The sequence below is a fragment of the Bos indicus x Bos taurus genome, chromosome 2, assembly GCF_003369695.1.
Source record: "Bos indicus x Bos taurus breed Angus x Brahman F1 hybrid chromosome 2, Bos_hybrid_MaternalHap_v2.0, whole genome shotgun sequence".
Lineage (NCBI taxonomy): Eukaryota > Metazoa > Chordata > Mammalia > Artiodactyla > Bovidae > Bos > Bos indicus x Bos taurus.
Window position 1 is genome coordinate 51,404,603 of NC_040077.1, and position 24,374 is coordinate 51,428,976.

Sequence of the window (24,374 nt, forward strand, 5' to 3'; positions counted from 1 at the left end):
TTTATTAATAATAAAAGTATTATTAAAATTATATTCAAAGAGATAATCTTTACTTCTTTCTGGCAACAGCCTTTCAAGTTATGTGTAATCATCACATTCTACAAATGAAGAAAAAGTTCAGAGAAGTTGAGTAAGTTTGCCCAAAGCCAAAGAGCTCCTAAGTGGTGGTTCACATTGGCACCAGAGCAAGCTGTTTTCATCCTATTTTCTGTCTTCTATTCTATTTCTCCAATGTCTGATGTTTCTGTTTTATGGTGTCCCCAAGACTAGAGTGTAAAACAGAGTATTAAGCAGGCCATCATCAAGGGAGTAAAGTGTGAATAGGTATTACAGTACCTGGGTTCTAGACTCATCTTTCCACTAATAAACTGAAGAAACTCAGGCAAGTGTGTTAACCTCTATGTGCTTCAGATTTATCATCTATAACTGAAAATAATAAATCTGCTTTATCCCATTCATAAGACTGTGTGAAAATGAAATTTCATAATGTAGTTATAATTTAATCTATTTATTCATACCACTCTTACGCATAAAAGATCTAAAGAGGTCTTGTTATATAGAAAATAGCTTAGAAATGTTTAAATATATTAGAGATTTAAGGTCTGATGATTAGCCAGAGTAAGATTATAACTTGTATTAATTTAGTTTAGTTGTCTCCGAATGGAATAGAAAGATTAATCAATATTTAAGGTGCTTAGAGAAAATTATAAAATAAACAAAGAATACGGGATGACCTAGTGAGGGTTATAATCTACTTGCTTAAACTGTTAAGCATAGGGAAAAAATTCTACAAGTGGTTCCATACTCTGAAATAAGTACACGATTCTGGAATGAGGAGAGAACATTGGTGGTGCAGCTGTTTCCCCAAAGGGGGGAAATATTTGAATCAACCTTTCTCCTACCGACTTCCCTTCTTTCTTCCCTTCAAGTGCTTTCCAAAAAGTTTTGAAATATCTGTCTTTTGAATTTCATATTTGTTCAGTATTCTCATGTAATTTATTTTGCATCTACTAACATGCTATTCTAAATGGAATTTAAATTTGAAGTATTTTTTAAATGACCTTAACAACATTGACTTGCTAAGGAGTACCCTAATGTACTATTTTTAGAAGCCCAGCCCTTGTCTAGTTATGTTCACTTCCATTTAACTTAATTGAACCACAGATTATTGAAACCAGAGCTACCTTAAGACAACACAGAGTTCCTAGCCCCCCATGTCACAGATGAGGAGGAAAGAAACCTAGACAATTGGTTAAAAGGACATGGCTAGTTAGCAACAAAACTTGTACTAGAACCAAGGGACCCATCACTCCCATAACAGCTTTCTCTTCACCATATCATGCTACTCACTCTAGAGTTTCCACCTTTACCTAGGAAGTTAAGGAACAAATTATAGGCCCTCCCTGAGGCAGAAAGTCCAGGGAAAAGTGCACAAATTAAAAAAAAAATTTTAGATGTGACCAGACAATATGAATTGGAGTCTTAGAATCTAAGATTTTATTTAGCACTGACATGAATCATGTAACTTTACTTCAATGAGCCCCAACTTATTATTTTATGAATTGAGGACCAAAAGAATCTACATTAGAGGATTAACTGTGTGATAGAACAGGGTCAACTCTGATCAGAATGTATTAGGTAAAAAATAAATATATCTTCTCTCTGTTCCTCATTTTTCACACTGTTTGATCTTTCTGCAGGTAATACTTTCAGGGATCATTACTTCTCTCCCTTGTGTCTGTAGGATTAAATTCATCAGTCTTCCCCTCTCCTCTCTGACTGCTCCATTTTCACCTCTTATACTGGTCCCCTTCCGTCCTTACCCTTTCACCGTGAGTGAACTCAAGACACCCTGCCCTTTTCCCCTCTGCATCTTCTTTTACAAACTTCTTTTCAGGGCATCCACAGAGTGGATATAGCTTATAATGAAAAGGTGATACCAGCAGTTTGTACTTCCCCTTGTAGTTTGAGGCCCCTCCCAACAGTGTGCTCAACATTTTTGTAACCATTATTCAGGCATTTGGAAAACTGATAATGGCATATTCCCAACCTGGCTAATAAATGCCTCAATAGTGTAAATATTAAATTTCAAAGTTTTTTTCAACTCTTGCTTCATGCATTATATATCTAGCTTTTACACTTGTTGCCACAGCAACATGTATGACACTTGTCTGAGTTCCACTTTGACCTTTCACCAGTGTTGAAATATTAAGTTTGAAAGAACAAGTAGAAATAAAAGATATTCTTTAAAAAGCCAGAGAATCATTCAATTGAAAATATCTCCATTATTTTGCAACGCTGAGACATCGCCAATATCGTTGCAAGATTTGGCTTGTGTACACCTGGAAAATATGAGGCTTGAATATTTCATGTTGACACTCCAGCCTCACTTCCCTTGGGGTTTGGGGGGGACGCTAAACTACACGTGTTAAACCTCTTGCTAAACTATAATTCAGCTTATGCCACAGGGGCTTCTTGGTGGCCTCTGTCTTTCAATATCCACCCCCTACTTTTTCATCCAATATGAATTTATTAGCCATTCCTATATTGGAACAAAGCACTGTTCAGTGTCAGCATTAGCCCCAGGTAAAGAAGGCAGATATTTATAGGGTATGATTTTTAAAAGTCCAAAAACGTCCTACAAAAATACTTTTTCTAACAGCCTTATTGAAATTCCCATATTAGTCACTTCCTTGGAATGAAGCAGTGAGAAAAAAAAATCTATCTGATAAAATATACAAGCTATCTTAAGTCATGGCACATAAAGCTCCTTTCACTTACTGATCAAACTAGATAATCAGTCACTTAAAAAGACTAAAGGGAGGAAAACTGATAGGAAAGTGGAGGAGAAACAAGGCTTGGAGTGTGTCCAAGCTTGGAAAGGCAGCACGATCTGAACAGATAAAGAAAATGATAGAAAGAAGATATCTTTAGAGACACCCCTCATTCCTTAAAATGATGGCTTAGGACCAACCCCAATGCTAGTTGTCCATATTTCCATCTGTCCATCCATCTGACAGTGTTCAGTGACTTTGCACAGGGCACTGTGTTGCTACACTAAGGACACAACCATGAAAAGAACTCAAGTTTACAAAGGAACAAAGGCATATAAATGAAATTTACAAGTCAGAATCTTAGGTGCCCTAATAGATTTAGGCTTCTGGTGCTAAGAACTGAAATGCACCACCTTCTGACAGACTCAGTTCTATAAATGTATTATTTAATAATTTCAACAATGCTGTAAAATAGATGCTATTATAAAGGCCATTTCACAGATGAGAAAATGGTGATAGACCTTAAGTAACTTGCCCAGAGTCTCACAGATAAAAACAAGATTAGGATTTGAGCCTAGGTTATCTAGCTCCAAAATCCATATTCTTAACACTCTGTTGCATAGCTCTCAAGAGCCTATAGGAGTTAGAGCCAAACTAAAATAAAACCCTGCAGAACTAAATATGAGAAATATTGCACAGATCCTAATGGTTATCGCTATAGGAATTCTCAGCTAGTCACAAAAGAAACATAGGGTTATTATAGCCATCACTTCATTCTCTAGAGCCTTCGTATAATCAACACAACTGACTGCAAGCTTTAACACCAAAGCTATTCATTGATGAACTGTATCCTCAAGGATTAAAAAGGGTTAGTAGGACACCTTTGAATTTATTATAATTTGCCCATTTTCATTGTGAATAGAGGCAAGCTGGGGCATTTCTCAAGCTCATAAAGGAACTAGATGATGAAAAAAAAAAAAGTATAGGGAGGCAAGTGAAGATTTGTGAGCAACACAAATTTTCTCAGAGCATAGGGAGGAGACCTAGGAAACTGTAGCATCTAATTTGATACACTTATAAGCCACAAACATGTCTGAATGACCAGGAGCCAGCTACCGCGGCAAAATAACCAAGATAGGTCTGGAGTCAGCAGGGAAGCGCTGGGAAGAAGGCCAGGCCAATAATGAAAGGGGGCATAAAGGTACACATTAAACTCTCCAGAGAGAAAAAAATAAGCAAAATTTCCAAGACATCCCCAACAAAAAGTTGAAGTATTAACACTTCTGCTAAAGTAGCAAAAATGGTAAATTTGCTGGTTTCACTAAAGCACATTATATTGCCTTTTTTTTTTTTTTTTTTTTCTTTCTTGACATGGGGATGTGGGAAAGCTTCAGTGAGTAATAGTAAGTGAGGATGTAAGAGACTTTTCCAAAGTGGTACCATGAACCGATGACTTGGGAGTTTGAATGGAGCCATTTATATTTCTGGCATTGAGAACTCAGCATATTTGGGGCTGGCATCCAATGACTGAGTCCAGTGCGCTGAGAGACTTGGGATTCCAGATGGGAGAGAAGCTGTCTTATTTCAATGAGTAAAGCTGCCATCAGAGCCCAGGGAGTTTGATTGAAATTTCAGACATCTGATTTTGTCAGAGTTCGGATCCCTCTCCTTTGAAATGCCCTGCCTTAATAACCACTTTAACCCATTGCCAATCTTTCTGCGAACATGTCTTCCTATGATTGGGAAAATTAATGAACAGGCCCTAGCTAATATAATTAAACCCAAACACTCCTGATTTCAGTATTAAGAAAAAGCCACTGCCCTGATTTTCTCTTGACAACATAAAAGTCTGGCCATCCCCGAACTGTTTAATTATTGAAATGAACTGTAACAGTACACCGGATAGGGCCAGAGGTCGCTGAACAGTGCTGCAAGTCAGAAGGCAGGCAGGGCTGACAGAGGGCCTGCCAGCGCCTTGGGCTGCAGCTCCAGACCCACACAGCTTTTCTCAGGCAGCCAGCTTCTGATAGGTAGCCTGATAGCGGGACTAATTTGCTTCTATTCCAAAGGCCCAACGGTGCTTGCTTGTTTTAACACAAGCCAAAATATGCTCTGGTGACCACCACGACATTGCAATTCCCATGCCCTACCACATTCCTCTTTCAGATCCCAGGCGTTTTTGTTTTTTTTTTTTTTGTCTCCCTACGTGCTGTCCAGGATGTAGACAAAATGAATTCCAACTGATCTATCTGGGGGTGGATTATTTTTTAGAAACAAATGGCAAATTAAGAGAGGGAAAAATATCCTGCTCTCACTTTTCTGTTTGGTGGGGGTGTATATGTTTATTTTCTCAGAGAGACTTTCTGGTAGTGACAGCAGAACTCAGTTCTATGAGTTCTGTTCTCCCACCCACCACCTGATTTCAAAATGCTAAATATTAGCCCTCTATTTTGCTTAACTTCTATGCCTCTTACATCTAATAGAACCCATATCTTTCTTTAAACAATAATGTCCAATTTTCTGTGATTTTTAGAATAATTCCATCTTCTGGAAAGGACTTTTTTCTCTACTATGTCTTTAATAATATTTAGGCTATTACCAAAGATGGTAAGGAGAGAAAAGTTAGAAAATGTTACTAGAAATATTAATACTAGATAAATCAGAGTAAAAGTGAGGTTTTAAAATGTTATTATTTAATATTCAGTATTATTAATAATCAAGAAAAGTTAGAAAAATAAGTATATTTAATGGTTTGATAAAAAGAAAATTTCTAAATTTTATGTGAGCCATGTGGCTCAGATGGTAAAGAATCTGCAGTGTGGGAGATACAGTTTTGATCCCTGGGTTGGGAAGATTCCTTGGAGAAGGGAATGGCAACCCACTCCAGTATTCTTGCCTGGAGAATTCCATTTTATGTGCTCTGAATTATGAAGACAACATTTTTAGAAAAAAAAAAAAATAACTCTCAGAAGTAATGGAGTCTTCAGTAGAATCAGACACTAACTTATGTTCAATCTTCTTCATAACACCAGTATCTTAGATTCTACCCTTCACTCAACATCTATTAAAAATGGACCCATGATTTCTTTTATCTCACTAAAACTTGCTCTGAGGCTATGTAATGCTAAAACCTAAAACTCTAAAGGGATGGTAATCTAATATGAATATATGTCCTCCTTTTGAGACCAGCAAAGGTAATGGGAGGATTAGATATTGCCACACATATATACCATTTTTATGCAAACTGAACACCTTTCAGAGTGAAAATGGAACAACTGATTGAACTGGGACAAGAGGCCTAAGCCAGAACTATTCCAGGTAAAACGAGACACATTATGTATTTATCTAAATGCTTGATAGTAAAGAAATTCATGTTTAGACATATGGCACCCCACTCCAGTACTCTTGCATTGGAAAATCCCATGAATGTAGGAGCCTGGAAGGCTGCAGTCCATGGGGTTGCTGAGGGTCGGACACGACTGAGCGACTTCCCTTTCACTTTTCCCTTTCATGCATTGGAGAAGGAAATGGCAACCCACTCCAGTGTTCTTGCCTGGAGAATCCCAGGGACGGGGGAGCCTGGTGGGCTGCCGTCTATGGGGTCGCACAGAGTCGGACACAACTGAAGTGACTTAGCAGCAGCAGCAGCACCCCTTTATATTCCAACACCTCCATTGGATTCCTGAAACCACATGCATGCAGTGCATGCTAAGTCACTTCAGTCAAGTCCAACTCTTTGCAACCCCGTGGACTATAGCTATAGCCCACCAGACTCTTTTCTCCAGGGAATTTTCCAGGCAGGAATACTGGAGTGGGTAGCCATGCCCTTCTCCAGGGAATCTTCCCGACCTAGGGATCAAACCTGTAACTCTTATGTCACGAGTTCACGGATAGCACCAAATCTTATTTATACTATGTTTTTTCCTATATATACATCCTTATGATATAGTTAATTTATGAATTAGACCCAGTAAGAGATTAACCATAACTAATAATAAAACATTTTATTAAAACATACTGTAATAAAAGTTATGTGAATGTGATGTCTCTCAAAATACATTCTTGTACAAATTTAGTGCCTTTTCCATTTCAACTAAGCAATTAACTCACCGTATGGCCATAGCTCTTTCATTTTGAGGTGCAACAGTAACACTAGTACAAATTTATTTTTCCCTCCTCATAAGTTCATGAATAGAAAATCTGTTCATTCCACAGATCTTAGCAACATCAGCATATCATTCTTTTTCTTTCTTTATTAGGTCAAGAACTTTCACCTTTCACTTCAAGGAAACATTTTAAGGCTTCTCATTGGCATATCCTTGTTGCCAGCACCATGACTTTGCACTCTGAGACCAATATTAGGTAAAATAATGGTAACTTGAACACAGTCCCTGTGATTTCACAGAGGTTGACCTGATAACGGAATGTCTACTAAGTGACTAATGCAGAATATGTTAGAAAAAGGGATGATTCACCTCCTGAGTGGACAGAACAGGAGGGCTAAGGAGTTCATCATGCTACTCAGAAAATCATACAATTTAAAACCTACGAGTGGGTTATTTCTGAAATTTCCCATTTAATATTTTCAAACTGGGTAACTAACATGACAGAAAGCAAAACCTTGCATAAAGGACTATACTGGACATTAGATGACTGGATCTTTTCTTCTCTTGGCTAGGCTACTCCATTTGCCCTTTTCACTTACTGCCCCCCCTTCATTCAAGCTGAACTCCTAGATGAACACTGCTAGCTTCCTAGGTTCTCAACTCAACCTTTGCTATCACCACATATTCTCCAATCTTTCCAGATAGACTAACTGGGACCAGGTGAAATTCTGGTGTCTGCAGGCCAGAGTGAGAACTCTCTACCATCATTCAGTATCCCCTCTGTCCTAGTCTAGTTGCCTGGGAGCCAAGAATCTCCACATTAGGAAACTTCATGGATTATTCTTTGTTCCATGGGTAAAAACAATAAGGACATGTGAAAATGCAGTAAGATTCTATTAGAAGCTGACTTAGTAGAAACAAGAATTTAGTAGCATGGGGAAAAAATGCTATTCTCCACGATATTATAGTATAAAAACTTGGCATAGCCATGATGAATTTGATTGTAGTTGTCTCCAGATACAACTATGATAGAGAAGGTTAATAGCAGTTCCTTTGTATAAGTTTTATGAAAATGTAAAGAATCACTGGCAGTGAGTGGGTTTCAAACTTCAGTATTTATATTAAGAACTACCTGGGGGCCTTACCTTAAATGGTTCCTAGCTTCCACCTCCTCAGCAGGTTTGATTCAGTTCAGTTCAGTCGCTCAGTCGTGTCCGACTCTTTGTGACCCCATGAATTGCAGCACACCAGGCCTCCTTGTCCGTCACCAACTCCTGGAGTTCACTCAAACTCACGTCCATCGATTAGATGCCCCCAAATCAACATACTTAATAAACCTCGCAGGAAGTTTGGATATAAATGGTCCCTACAAACAGAAGCACTGGTAAAGGCTTCATCTTTCTCAGTCATTCTCTTACCAATACATAGGAGGCCAAGAGTCTATAGTAGCCTCTTCTGGTTGCCTTGGAGGCCTCCTATATTGGCAGGGATGTGTAGACCTACCTAAGACTGAGAAAGAGACTCCCTCATTCCTATAAAAGTGGCATGGTGTGTGTCCTGAGAAAATAGACCAATTTTGGCATAGGCTTGAAATTAAGAACTAAGCTTAGTCTCCAGAAAAATAATGTTAAGTATGGCCTAAACCCCAATCAAGAAGAAACTGTGATTCCCTTTATGATCTAGCCTTGGCAAAGAAAAGTTTAAATGTGGCTCAGTCACATCAGTGATGTATAGGAATAGACCTCAGGGAATATAAATGGAAATTACTAGGGAAACATCTGAATTTTTCAAGCAAGGTGAGTTTTCCTTCTTGGTTGTCTAATCTAACATTCCAATAGGAGAAGAAATTCAGCGTCTGAAAACTGTACTTAATCCATTCTTTAAATAGCATTACAGCCTTTTTCATTTCTCTCCATGCTGCGTTTTGTTGTTTTTGTCTCGGAGGCTTTAAGGCAGGGCCAGGACTTGCACTGGGAGGCCTGCGGATTACAGGAAATAATGACCTGTATATATTTAGTTGTTCAAAGGAAATTAGAGTAGCCTGATTTTTATTATTCCCCATTGCCCCACGTTCTCTGGTGTAATAACTTGCCCTGTTCTCTAATTTACTTTTACATCATCGGAAATGTATACCATTTAGCCCAGATTCTCCCATGACCAATCAGGACCTGCTGCTAGCTAGGTTAACAAAACCTTCCATGGGAGGGGAAGCCTTCCTAATGCAGGCCAGCCAAAGACACCAAAGAGCTGGTCTTTCTGGAAAGTACATGAATTGGAGAAAGTGATTTACCAACTTCTCCCCTTAGGTAGCCACGGACCACTGTATGTCCCTGCTATTGAGTGTAACAGTTAACATTTTCAGGACTGGTGTCATTTTAGATTAACCTTCTCCTGTAAAAATATGCAGGCAATTGCACTAAATATACTGCCATTTAAATTTTAATTGTTAGTCCATCAGTGTATTTACAGCAGTACTGTGCCTCTGTCCTGACTTTCCATCTTTCTTTCCCCAACTCTTACCACCAAGTTTGTATATTCTCTTTAAGTTCATCTGCTTTATTTTTAATTTAGAGGAAGAAATATCTCTGGCTTGGGTTTTTTTTTTTTTTAAGAATTATGTTTAGGTATTTAGATTATGATTTTCTAGCCATGTAGCACATATCATCTGTATTTGCTAGAATGCTGGGTGGAAGGAGGGGCACTGATGGGAAATATTTTCTTATTGGAGATGAATATCACAGTATCTTCAGAACAATCACAACTTAACAGTTTTTCTTTTCATTACAACTCTATTATATATAGAGTTTACAGACACTGTTTACAGACACTTCAAGATGAAAGTAATGTTTGAGAGGTAGGCAGAATTGATTTTTGTAGATTCAGTGTGTTTTGGGGGAGATTAATGAAGTTTTACAGACTCTATCAACTCTGTTACAATAGCTTTAACTTGTGTGCTCTCTAACTGCTAGTATTTGGCAGGGTAAAAATGAAGAGAAATAGTAAGTAGTTTTAATAATCACAACTTCTGAAAATCACTCCAACATGATCATATTTTAAGAGCTCAATAAATTTGGCCTTTATAAACTTTTCTTCATCCCTCCCAAAACATTTCACTTCAGTCTGGGCAGTTGCCTCATTATTAAATGGGGTCTCTATTCCAAAACAAACTCAAGTCACTCGTATTCATTTTACTTTAATTTCCTTCAGTCTCATATATTGTAAGATTAATTATTGGTTTTGTTTTGTCCCCTTACTGCCCCTTCTGAAACAAGAGAAATCTACCTCATTTTCCTACTTTTAATTTCTTAAAAAGAACATTTTTCCTTTATTAATACATTCTCAAAGTTGATACCTTAGAATGTCCCTCACTTCTTTCTAAAATCCTCCCAACTCTCCTAAAATATTAACCTCTGGTTCTGGTTCAAAACACAGTTTTTATAACACTTGCTACTTTATACTAACTTTAATGGAGTTTAGGTAATTTCTCTTACCAAATCACCTGAAATGCTCTAAATTCTAGTCCTAGATATCATGGTGATTCGCCTGGGTCTGTCTGCAGACTTCAAGGCTGCAGAATTTCTTGTAGGATACTCTGGCTCACTAAACCTCCAAGGACTTGTAAGCTTCAAGCAAATTTGGGATATGAATACTTTATACCTCAGTTCAGTTCAGTCGCTCAGTCGTGTCCAACTCTGCGACCACATGAATTGCAGCACGCCAGGCCTCCCTGTCCATCACCAACTCCCAGAGTTCACTCAAACTCACGTCCATCGAGTCAGTGATGCCATCCAGCCATCTCATCCTCTGTCGTCCGCTTCTCCTCCTGCCCCCAATCCCTCCCAGGTTCAGTCTTTCCCAATGAGTCAATTCTTCGCATGAGGTGGCCAAAGTCCTAGAGTTTCAGCTTTAGCATCATTCCTTCCAAAGAACACCCAGCACTGATCTCCTTTAGAACGGACTGGGTGGATCTCCTTACAGTCCAAGGGACTCTCAAGAGTCTCCTCCAACACCACAGCTCAAAAGCATCAATTCTTCGGCACTCAGCTTTCTTCACAGTCCAACTCTCACATCCATACATGACTATTGGAAAAACCATAGCCTTGACTAGATGGACCTTTGTTGGCAAAGTTTATACCTCAGTGTGTATTTAAATCAGCCAATGCTCATCCTTTCCAGAGAGTTCACCAGGTGACTGACCATGGGGCCAGGGGTGAATGAGGTGGGTAGGGAATAATGTTGTGAAGAATAGAAATACTGATTATTTTCTTTGCAGCAACAAAATTATTCAATTGCCAAATGGAAAATATTTATTCTCATTGATTATACTCATTCCAAATGATTCCATAGAGAATCATGAAAAAAAAATCGTGGCATGATAGACAGATAATGTATAGAATTATTTCTTTCAAGATAGAAATTTAGGTTTTGCTTCGTGTCCCCTACCCCTGCCTTTTCCTGTCAGAATAATATATGGGATTTCAATTCTATTCCATTTATCTATATGTTTGTCCTTATGCCACTACAAACTGTTTAGATTAATGTAGCTTTGTAGTAAGCTTTAAAATAGGATGTGTGGATTTTTCAACTTTGTTCCTCTTTTTCAAGATTGATTTGACTATTCTAGGTCCCTTGAATGAATTTTAGGACGAGTTTGTTAAAAAAAAAACAATTGGGGTTTTGATAAAGATTGTATTGAATTTGTAGATCAATTTTGGGAGTATTACCATCTTTACAATATGAAATTTTCTGATCCATGAATGTCAGATGTTTTCCCATTTACATAAACCATTCTTGTGTGTGTGTGCTGTGTGCTTGTCTGACTCTCTGTAACCCCATGGACTGTAGCCTGCCAGGTTCCTCTGTCCATGGCATTCTCCAGGCAAGAATACTGGAGTGGGTTGCCATGCCCTCTTCCAGGGGATCTTCCCAACTAAGGTCTCCTGAATTGCAGGCAGATTCCTTACCATCTGAGCCACCATGGAAGACCAAACCATTCTTAAATTCTTTTAATAAATGTATTCAGTTTTAAGAGTATACATTTTGTACTGCATTTGCTAACTTTATTTCTAAGTATTTTTCATGGAAGTTTTTTCTTACTTTTGTTTCAGATTTTTTATTAATAGTATATAAAAATACAGTAGAATTTTGTATTTTGATCTTGTACCCTGAACCCTAGTTTGTCTCATTTATTTATGTGTGCATTTTCAGTTGTGTCTGACTTTTTGGTCTGAATATTATACTATATTCTTTAGGACTTTCTATATTGCAGATCATTGCTTCTGCAAATACAGATCGTTTTATACTTTTTCTTTTCCAATCAGGGTGCATTTATTTTTATTTCTTAATTATCCTTGCTAGAACTTTCAGTAAAAAGCTAAATGTAAGTGGCAAGAGTAACATCTTTGTCTTGTTCTTGATTTTATGCAGAAAGCATTTAGTCTTTCATCATTATATATGGAGATAGTGATGAGTTTTTCATCAATGTCCATTATCAAGTTAGAGAAGATCCTTTATATTCCACTTTATTAAGTGCTTTTATCATGATAAAGTGTTGAATTTTTTGTCAAATGCTTTTTTCTGCATCTGTTGAGATGATCATATATTTTTGCCCTTTGTTCTATTGGCATTGTGTATTCCATTATTGATTTTTAGATATTAAGCCAACTTTGTATTCCTGATATAAATCCCATGTATTCCTGGTATATAATCCTTTTTATATGTTATTGAATATGGCTTGCTAGTATTTTATTGATGAGTTTTTCATCTCTATTAGTCTGTAGTTTACTTGTGATGTCTTTGTCTAGCTTTGGTGTCAGAGTATACAGGCCTCAGAATAAATTGGGAAATCTTCTCTTCTATACTAATTTATTGAAGAGTTCATGAAGATTGATACTACTTCTTATTAAATACTTGTATAATTTATCAGTGAAGCCATCTGGGTTTGGGGTTTTCTTTGTAGGAAAGCTCTAAATTACTGATTCAATCTCTTTACTTATTATATGTTGCCCCTGTATGACAAAAACTGTATTTTTGCAGATCTAAAGTGGAGGCATTATTGCTTTATTTATAAAACCCAAATTCATTGAAAAGTTATATTTTTTTCTTTATGTGGGTATCTTTATGTGGGAAGCTAAGGAGGAGAATTTTTCCAAATGAAGCAGCAAGTAAGGAAGAGAAGATACTTTCCTCAACTAGGGATTAGGAGTATCAGGCACTGTAGCATAGTCCCGTGGTGGAGCAGACACCGGACATGAAGTCTGAACTCCCAGAATCTCTCCAGCTTTCCCCGTCTTTAAGGATCTTGGGAGCTTCAGACACACTAGATTCGAGGGTGCCTATGTAGGCTGGTATACGTGGAACTTCAACAGTATAGGGGCTTCCCTGGCGGCTCAGACAGTAAAGAATCTACCTGCAATGCGACAGGCCTGAGCTGGATCCCTGGGTTGGGAGGATCCCCTGGGGGAGGGCATGGCAACCCCTCCAGTATTCTTGCCTGGAGAATCCCCATGGACAGAGGAGCCTGGGGGGCCACAGTCCATGAGATCACAAAGAGCTGGACACTGCTATGTACAACAGTATACACTGTACATAGACTCAGCAACATGTAATATAATGACTTATGGTTGGAGAAGTCCCCACAAATTTTGGTTTTACCTAAAACCCATGGTTGACATCTAGGTTGCTTCCATGTCTTGGCTATTATAAACAGTGCTGCGATGAACATTGGGGTACACGTGTCTCTTTCCCTTCTGGTTTCCTCAGTGTGTATGCCCAGCAGTGGGGTTGCTGGATCATAAGGCAGTTCTATTTCCAGTTTTTTAAGGAATCTCCACACTGTTCTCCATAGTGGCTGTACTAGTTTGCATTCCCACCAACAGTGTAAGAGGGTTCCCTTTTCTCCACACCCTCTCCAGCACTTATTATTTGTAGACTTTTGGATCGCAGCCATTCTGACTGGTGTGAAATGGTACCTCATAGTGGTTTTGATTTGCATTTCTCTGATAATGAGTGATGTTGAGCATCTTTTCATGTGTTTGTTAGCCATCTGTATGTCTTTTTTGGAGAAATGTCTATTTAGTTCTTTGGCCCATTTTTTGATTGGGTCGTTTATTTTTCTGGAGTTGAGCTGTAGGAGTTGCTTGTAAGAAAGCTGTGGTACATATACACAATGGAGTATTACTCAGCCATTAAAAAGAATACATTTGAATCAGTTCTAATGAGGTGGATGAAACTGGAGCCTATTATACAGAGTGAAGTAAGCCAGAAGGAAAAACATAAATACAGTATTCTAACGCATATATATGGAATTTAGAAAGATGGTAACAATAACCCTGTGTACGAGACAGCAAAAGAGACACTGATGTATAGAACAGTCTTATGGACTCTGTGGGAGAGGGAGAGGGTGGGAAGATTTGGGAGAATGACATTGTAACATGTAAAATATCATGTAAGAAACGAGTTGCCAGTCCAGGTTCGATCCACGATACTGGATGCTTGGGGCTAGTGCACTGGGACGACCCAGAGGGATGGTATGGGGAGGGAGGAGGGAGGAGGGTTCAGGATGGGGAACACATGTATACCTGTGGTGGATTCATTTTGATATTTGTCAAAACTAATACAATTATGTAAAGTTTAAAAATAAAATAAAATTTAAAAAAAAAAAAAAAAAAAAAACTTCCAAAACTAAAAAAAAAAAAAAATAAATAAAACCCATGGTTGAATAAGGGACTTTGTTGGATTTTAACTGATTTAAATAAAATAAAAATAAGCATCTCAATTTGCTGACTAAAATTTGCATCTGTTTGAACAGGAAGTCATTGGCACACTGTATCTTCATAGTTCTCCACAACAGACCAGCCAGGTCTGACCAGTCCTTCACCAAAGCTGAGTTTTGGTGAAATTATCCTAGGATGTTAATTCCCTTGGGTATAACATAGAGATTATCCTTTGATATAACATAGAGATGCTCCACCTCATGCGAAGAGTTGACTCATTGGAAAAGACTCTGATACTGAGAGGGATTGGGGGCAGGAGGAGAAGGGGACGACAGAGGATGAGATGGCTGGATGGCACCACTGACTTGATGGACGTGAGTCTGAGTGAACTCCGGGAGTTGGTGATGGACAGGGAGGCCTGGCATGCTGCGATTCATGGGGTGACACGACTGAGCGACTGAACTGAACTGAACTGAGAGATGCTCCCTAATTCTGGAGTCAGAGTGCCTATAATTAATGCTTGGTTCAGATATTTAATAGTTGTAGAACCTCAGACAATTTACTTAGTCTCTCTGTATCTAGGTTTTTTAATTTTTAGAATAGGAAAAATCTATGATATCTAATATAATACCTGCCATGGAGAGTTATGTGACAATTGTTATTTATTCCTTAGCTACTATTACAGTTGATATTATTTCCAAAAATAACTACTGGAGTAACTAAGTTCATTGTCATTTGTGATTCTTACTGGAATTATTAAATACCTTCATTATTCTGACTTCTGACATGGCATCATCCTTGCTGTTACCAGTTGTCAATATATCAGTCATCTTTTATTCTTCTCCACATTCTTAAAAGATGTAGAGATTATTCTTTTATATTATCTCATATTCCTTTCTTTTTATCCATTCCCTCTCCTTTTTCTTATATTTTTCAGTCAAACTGTAGAGAAACCCTCTTCAGTGTCACCTCCTTTTCAGCAAGCACTTACTGGTTGTCTACATTTGTCAAGTTTGGTACTGGTATTTTAAAGCCATTATCTCAAACCCATGTCAGAGCCCCTGCAAGATAACTATTGCTACACACATTTTAGAAATGAGGAAACTGGTGAAGAAAAGCTTGGTGACCTACTCTAGTTCACTCAGCTGTTACATGGCATGTCTCACACATAGCTTTAGTCTTCTTCTGAGTTTTAAGTCCATATTGCCTCTTATCCTTCAAGCTGCTGCCAAAGTAATTTAGCTATAGTGCCGCTTTGATTATAACACTCAACTCAATGGGTCCTTATTGCCCATAAAATAAAGCCTAAACCCTTAGCCTTAAAATTCAAAGCCTACTATAATCTGGCCCAAATCTACATTTCCAGCCTCTCTACTCATTGATCCTTCTCACACCCACTACACTCCAATCAAAACATATAACTTTTCATTTCTAAACATGTCATATACTTCCCTGCAAGGCTGCCTTTGCCCATGCCTGTCCCTTCTGCTAGATCATTCTTCTACCCAGTATCACTTCCACCATAAGTGCTTTCAATCTCAGATAATTGTATAATATCCCCATCTGTACCTCCATAGTAGTTTGAAGATAGCCACCTCATAATTCCCATCATTCTGCTTAAACTGGGGACAATACCTGAGTGTCTGAGTTGGTAAACGCAGAGAGGTGCTGGGAGGCTGGGCACAGCCTTTTGCATTCCCCACAGAGAAGGCAGCCCTGACATGGAGCCAATCAAGTAAGAAGTACCTTGCTACTTTTCTGCACAATTATCTATCATTTCAATTAACCTGAATCACAGTGCCTAGCCTGTAGGTACCATCAGTTCAGTTCTTTGGGGCCCTAGTTCCATCCTGCCCATTTCACAGGTTTACATTAAGATGATGGGAGGCAAGGGCCTTAAATAGATATGGAAACTGCTGTATTAAATATCAATGGAATGGCCAAGTAATTAGAAAAATACTACAGACTTTTTTCAACATTTCAGGAGATTGTACAGCTCATGAATTTATTTTGGACCCCAGACCCTTCAAAAAGTCAGTAGATATTGAGGCTGTAGATGTGGCCAAGAAGTTCCAGGATTATGCTTCTGTAACCTGACAATAGAATGTCTTTCTTCTAACTCAGTCTCCTGGCTAGTGGCTGGGTGATGGACAATTCAGGATAAGACTTCACTTCTCAGATGCACTTTCTACAGCACTCATTTGACTGCAGCAGCATTTGCAGGAGGGAGAGGAAGGGCTACGAGGGTGGTAGTGATTAATGTTACCACTCAATACTTCCAAGTCATATTTTATCTCTAACCATGACATCATTTTGATGTTTTATAGAGTGATTTCCACACTTGCCCAAAGTTCATAACTGTCCAGATGCCTGACACATAATAGGCACTCAGAACATATGTGTTTAATAAATGAGAAAGTGAATGAATAGCTAGTAAGAAAACAACAAAGCAAATGACAACACAAATTCTGAGTCCTGACCACACCTACTGAGTCAAAATTTTCAAGGGAGGGGAATAGTGATCTGTACATTTAACAAGCACACCCTGGATGAGTGTTATCACACAAGTTTGGGGCATACTACCTTCGCAGAGAAGTTTCAAACTTAACTAATTATCATAATTAACCTAGAGAGACTTTAAGACTCATAGATTTCTGGGCCCTATCTTGGGCTTCTTGAATCATGGTCTAAAGACAGGAATCTATGTTTTTAAAACAATTCCTCAGATAGTTCCAGATATGTGAATCACTGTAGCAGATTATGTTGTGCTGAATTTACTCAAACATGGAACTAAGGTCAAACTGAATGAATAATGAGATCAGCTTTGTTGTTTAAAGAAAAAAAAAATGTCTTTCTGGTTTGGGTGACACAGGTGTATGCATTTGTCAAAACTCATCAAATGGTACACTTAAGGTGTGTGCATTTCACTGTATATAAATTTTACCAAAATATGTGTGAAAAGATATACTAGATATAAATTCTAGTAAGGCTATGCAGACTAAAGAGTTTAAAGATAAAGTACACTGATAACTGGAACATTCCTTGAAGTGCATCAAAACTCAAGGAGGATAGATGGATAAATAGTTATGTTATAAAAACAAAGCATTATTATACAGTCTAGGTGGTGATTACACAGCCGTTCACTCTATAGTCCTTTAAACTTATCTTTATGTTAGAAAAATCTTATAGTAAACTGTTGAGGAGACAAAAAATAATAAAGAAAAAGTAGTAAATACCAGGGAGAGGTGAGATTGAAAGGATATCAGGGGAAAAGAATTTGAGGGAAAAGCTGAGATTTGACTCAGATAAGCCTCTCTGGATTCAGCTGAAGTACACAAGTAAAGGAAAAACCAAGGAGGACAATGGTAACAGAGAATAAAAATACATTGCACCAAGATAGGAACCAATCTGATTCATTTTCCCATTCATTAGAACATACGAATTACTGGGCAAGGTAAAGGACATTGACAGATAAGAATTTTGGCAGCATAAGGAGTATGGCTTCCATATGAAAACTACTGGATTGGTGGTATGGTATAAGCACTTTTGGAGGAAGTCACCACTAACCCCACCATAAAGCCACCAGAACTTATGCAGGACTGGGGAAACAGACTCTTGGAGGGCACAAACACAAACTTCTGCGCACCAGGACTCAGGAGAAAGGAGTAGTGACCACACAAGACTGACACAGACTTGCCCGTGAGTGTCCAGAACTCTCTGGCAGAGTCCTGGGCCAGTGGTGGCCTGCTGCAGGGTTGGGGGCACTGAGTATAGCAGTGCTTGCATGGGACCTTTTGAAGGAAGTCTCAGCATTATCTACATTACCTTCACCATAGTTTGGCCTCAGATCAAATAACAGGAAGGGAACACAGCCCCGCCCATAAACAGAAAATTGGGTTAAAGATTTACTGAGCATGGCCACGCCCATCAGAACAAGACCCAGTTTCCCCCACAGTCAGTCTCTCCCATCAGGAAGCTTCCATAAGCCTCTTATCCTTTGCCATCAGAGGGAAGATAGACTGAAAACCATAATCACAGAAAACTAACCAATCTGATCACATGGACCACAGTCTTGTTTGACTCAGTGAAACTGTGAGCCATGACATGTAGGGCTACCCAAGATGGATGGATCATGGTGGAGAGTTCTGACAAAACGTGGTCCACTGAAAAAGGAAATGGCAAACCACTTCATTATTATTGCCTTGAGAACCCCATGAATAGTATGAAAAGGCAAAAAGATAGGACAAAGAATGATGAATTCCACAAGTTGGTAGATGCCCAATGTTGGTAGATGCTACTGGAGGAGAGTAGAGAAATGACTCCAGAAAGAATTACGAGACGGGGACAAAGCAAAAACAATACCCAGTTGTGGATGTGACTGGTGATGGAAGTAAAGTCCAGTGATGTAAAGAGCAACATTGCATAGGAACCTGGAATGTTAGGTCCATGAATCAAGGCAAATTGGAAGTGGTCAAACAGGAGATGGCCAGAATGAATATCAACATTTTAGGAATCAGCAAACTAAAATGCACTGGAATGGGTGAATTTAACTCAGACGATCATTATATCTACTACTGTGGGCAAGAATCCCTTAGAAGAAATAGAGTAGCCATCATAATCAACAAAAGACTCTGAAATGCAGTACTTGGATACAGTCTCAAAAATGACAGAATGATCTGTTTGTTTCCAAGGCAAACCATTCAATATCACAGTAATCCAAGTTTATGCCCTGACCAGTAATACTGAAGAAGCTGAAGTTGAATGGTTCAGTGAAGACCTACAAGACCTTCTATAACTAACACCCCCAAAACTCCTTTTCATTATAGGGGACTGGAATGCAAAAGTAGGAAGTCAAGAGATACCTGCAGCAAAAGTCAAATTCAGCCTTGGAGTATGAAATGAAGCAGGACAAAAGCTAATAGACTTTTGACAAGAGAACACACTGGTCACAGCAAACACCCTCTTCCAACAAGACAAGAGAAGACTCTACACATGGACATCACCAGATGGTCAACACTGAAATCAGATTGATTACATTCTTTGCAGCCAAAGATGGAGAAACTCTATACAGTCAGCAAAAACAAGACTGGGAAGTGACTGTGGGTCAAATCATGAACGCCTTATTGCCAAATTCAGACTTAAATTAAAGAAAGTAGGAAAAACCACTAGACCAATCAGGCTTGACCTAAACCGTACCCCTTACAATTATACAATGGAAGTGGGAAATAGATTCAAGGGATTAGATCTGATAGACAGAGTGCCTGAAGAACTATGGACGGAGATTTGTGACATTGTACAGGAGGCAGTGACAAGCCCATTCCCAAGAAAAAGAAATGCAAAAAGGCAAAATGATTTTCTGAGGAGGCCATACAAACAGCTGTGAAAAGAAGAGAAGCAAAAGGCAAAGGAGAAAAGGAAAGATATACCCTTGAATGCAGAGTTCCAAAGAATTGCAAGGACAGATAAGAAAGCCTTCCTCAGTGACCAATACAAAAAAAAAAAATAGAGGGAAAAAATAGAATGGGAAAGACTAGAGATCTCTTCAACAAAATTATAGATACCAAGGAAACATTTCATGCAAAGATGGGCTCAATAAAGGACAAAAATTGTACAGACCTAACAGAAGGAGAATATATTAAGAAGAGGTAGCAGGCATACTGGAGAAGGCAATGGCACCCCACTCCAGTACTCCTGCCTGGAAAATCCCATGGATGGAGAAGCCTGGAAGGCTGCAGTCCATGGGGTCACTGAGGGTCAGACACGACTGAGCGACTTCACTTTCACTTTTCACTTTCATGCACTGGAGAAGGAAATGGTAACCCACTCCAGTGTTCTTGCCTGGAGAATCCCAGGGACAGGGGAGCCTGGTGGGCTGCCGTCTATGGGGTCACACAGAGTCGGACACGACTGAAGTGACTTAGCAGCAGCAGCAGCAGCAGCAGGCATACATAAAAGAACTATACAAAAAAGATCTTCACGGCCCAGATAAACATGATGGCATGATCACTCACCTAGAGCCAGACATCCTGGAATGTGAAGTCAAGTGGGCCTTTGGAAGCATCACTACGGACAAAGCTAGTGGAGATGATTGAATTCCAGGTGAGCTATTTCAAATCCCGAAAGATGATGCTGTGAAAGTGCTGCACTCAATATGTCAGCAAATTTGGAAAATTCAGCAGTGGCCACAGGACTGGAAAAGGTCAGTTTTCATTCCACTCCCAAAGAAAAGCAATGCCAAAGAATGCTCAAACTACCGCACAATTGTACTCATCTCACACGTTAGTAAAGTAATGCTCAAAATTCTCCAAGCCAGGCTTCAACAGTACATGAACGGTGAACTTTCAGATGTTCAAGCTGGATTAGAAAAGGCAGAGGAACCAGAGATCAAATTGCCAACATCCACCGGATCATTGAAAAAGCAAGAGAGTTCCAGAAAAACATGTATTTCTGCTTTATTGACAATGCTAAAACCTTTGACTGTGTAGATCACAATAAACTGTGGAAAATTCTTAAAGAGATGGGACTACCAGACCACCTGACCTGCCTCCTGAGAAATGTGTATTCAGGTAAGGAAGCAACAGTTAGAACTGGACATGGAAAAGCATACTGGTTTCAAATCAGGAATGGAGTAGGTCAAGGCTGTATATTGTCACCCTGCTTATTTAACTTATATGCAGCGTACATCATGAGAAATGCTGGGCTGGAGGAAGCACAAGCTGGAATCAAGATTGCTGGGAGAAATATCAATAACCTCAGATATGCAGATGAAACCACCCTTATGGCAGAAAACAAAGAAGAACTAAAGAGCCTCTTGATGAAAGTGAAAGAGGAGGGTGAAAAAGTTGGCTTAAAACTCAACATTCAGAAGACTAAGATCATGGCATCTGGTCCCATCACTTAATAGCAAAGAGATAGGGAAACAATGAAAACAGTGACAGACTATTTTGGGGGGCTCCAAAATCACTGCAGATGGCAACTGCAGCCATGAAATTAAAAGACGCTTGCCCCTTGGAAAAAAAGTTATGACCAACCTAGACAGCATATAAAAAAGCAGAGACATTACTTTGCTGACCAAGGTCCATTTAGTTAAAGCTATGGCTTTTTCAGTAGTCATGCATGGATGTGAGAATTGGACTACAAAGAAAGCTGACCACTGAAGAATTGATGCTTTTGAACTGTGGTATTGGAGAAGACTCTTGAGAGGCCCTTGGACTGCAAGGTGATCCAACCAGTGCATCCTAAAGGAAATTAGTCCGGAATATTCATTGGAAGGCTTGATACTGAAGCTGAAACTCCCATACTTTGGCCACTTGACTCATTTGAAAAGACCCTGATTTGGGTCAGATTGAAGGTTGGAGGAGAAGGGGACAATAGAGGATGAGATGGTTGGATGGCCTCACCAACTCAATGGACATGTGTTTGAGCAAACTCCAGGAGTTGGTTATGGACAGGGAGGCCTGGCATGCTGCAGTCCATGAGGTCGCCAAGAGTTGGATATGACTGAGCAACTGAACTGAACTGAAGCGTTTTTTATACATTATTTTTGGACATTATTTGAGCTTTATTCAGAATATTTTGTGTCAGAGTGCCTATCTAGAACTGAAGATATTTCTTGAAATCAGAAGGGTAGGAAGAGACTAGCAGTAATCATATTCCATATACTTAATTATTTGGAGAGGTGCATGTTGGAATATACTGATGTATGTTATGTGGTCATCTGTGGACACATTGTATTTTCCATGTTGGCCTAAAAGTGCTGGAGTATGGAGAGTGTGTCTGATCCACAATACCTACTTTGGTGCCTTTTCTATACTGGTGCAGAGTTCAGGATTCTTTGGCAGTTTATTTTCAACATAGAGAACTTAGAGCCTGGTATAATTTGACCACTACAGTCAAGTTAGGTTGGTGGATGGGTGTTGAGTGTCTCTCCAAGATCACAGAGAAAGGAAGGCCCAGCATGCCTTCCACCAGAGTTGGGTGTATGTTTGTTAGAATTTATGTGGACAGCCTAAGGTAGGTTTTCTCAAATGTGGCACTATTTACATTCTAGGCCAGTTCATTCTTTCTCATGTGGGCAGTCTTATCCTTCGTAGTATGTTTAACAGCATCCCTGGCTGCTACTCACCACATCCCAGTAGTATTCCTCCCTTAGAACAATCAAAAATATCTCCAGATATTACTAAATGTCCCCAGTAAGGCAAAATTATCCCCAATCAAGAACAACTGGTTTAAGGCAGTGAGCCAAGACAAGAAACTCAGAAGATTTGCATCCTAAAATTAATATAAAATCCAGATTAAATGTCACTTTAAAGAAACTTCCCAAAGAAGGAAAATTCAGGTATCAAAGAAACTCGTTAGAGGAGAAGTGTTGAAGAGAATAGGAGAAAGAGAAGCCCAGAGCAATTCCTTCCCCCAGCTAGATTTTGGCTATTGAAGACACAGCAAATCTGTTTCTTTTGGACTTAGGAGCTAATGATTATAGAAGGCCTGGCTGAGGTTAACAACTAGGAAAAGGAATTACTCCCATTGAATACAGTCACACATATTTATAATGCATTCTTAGGACAAGCGACCAAGACACAGTGGAACTTGCTGAGAGACAGTCATAATATAGCATCAAGGAAGCAAGGAGGGATGGGATGGGGTCTAAGCTACTGGTACTCAGATGTCAAGGCAAAACAACCCTCTTCTCTAGGTTCTAGAAGGATAGGTGCACAGAAAAGAGATGGAGGGAGGTGTTACATCTGGCAACAGCAAAGCCGGCTTCTCATTACTATATAAAGATAGAAGCCTCAGTGATGACTGAAGAAAAAACCAAGTTCTAGGAACTACGGCACCTCTAGCAGGATTGGACCTAAGATTTCATGAGACTGGAAGTACTGCAGAATTTGAATGGCAAGCTAGATTCTGGCCTCAACTCTGAAGCCCAGAGGTGAGAAGGAGATGCCATGTCATGGGTGAGATAAGCAGTGATGGTGATTCAGAACCGGTGGGCTTAGCCCTACGCAGTCCTGTTAACCCAGCAGAGTGAGTCAGGAGAGGCTAACACTCCCTGTCTGCCCCAAGAATCATGCCTGGGAAGGTTTTGCAATGACCTTAGCTGAAACACTCAAGATATAACATTGCATGGGGGAAAAGGACCCAAAACCTAGGAAACGCGTTGGAAGAAAAGAACAGAGATCCTCTAGGATGTGGGATAAGAGGGAGTCATGTCTGATGTTTCTTTCTTTCTTCATAATTTCTATCTTCTATGTTTTAGATAATACAGATAAAATATTTTTACAATCGTTTTAGGTAATCTTAAAAAGTGAACTTCCTGTCTCAAAGCAGGATTGGCTAGGAATCAGAAAAGGCTGGTTTTCTAAGTAGGACAAATATTAAGTCTTGTGAAAAAACTTGGGGAAGACACAACCTGAAGAAAGTGTGGGGAATGAAGGAAATGTGGGTTGCTCAATGGAAATGAACACACTCCTACATAAACTTAACAAAAATGTAGCATGTGTCATCAGAGTACTTTCTTCCTAACAGACAACTACTTTGTAGTTTTGCAATAGGAAGTGATATGTCCTCTTTTCCCTCATCCCACCACCAACAGCTCTCCGGGAAAAATAAATAAATAAATCCTTAACTCTTTGGCCACAAGTAACCGTATATTGGACTATGGAGTACAGGGTTTGTTTGGAATGATGGATGGTTTGACAATATAGCACAATCAGACAAGACCAGCCATCAATCACTTTAAATCAATGATAGACCTTGAGTGTGTTTTGGGCCATTTT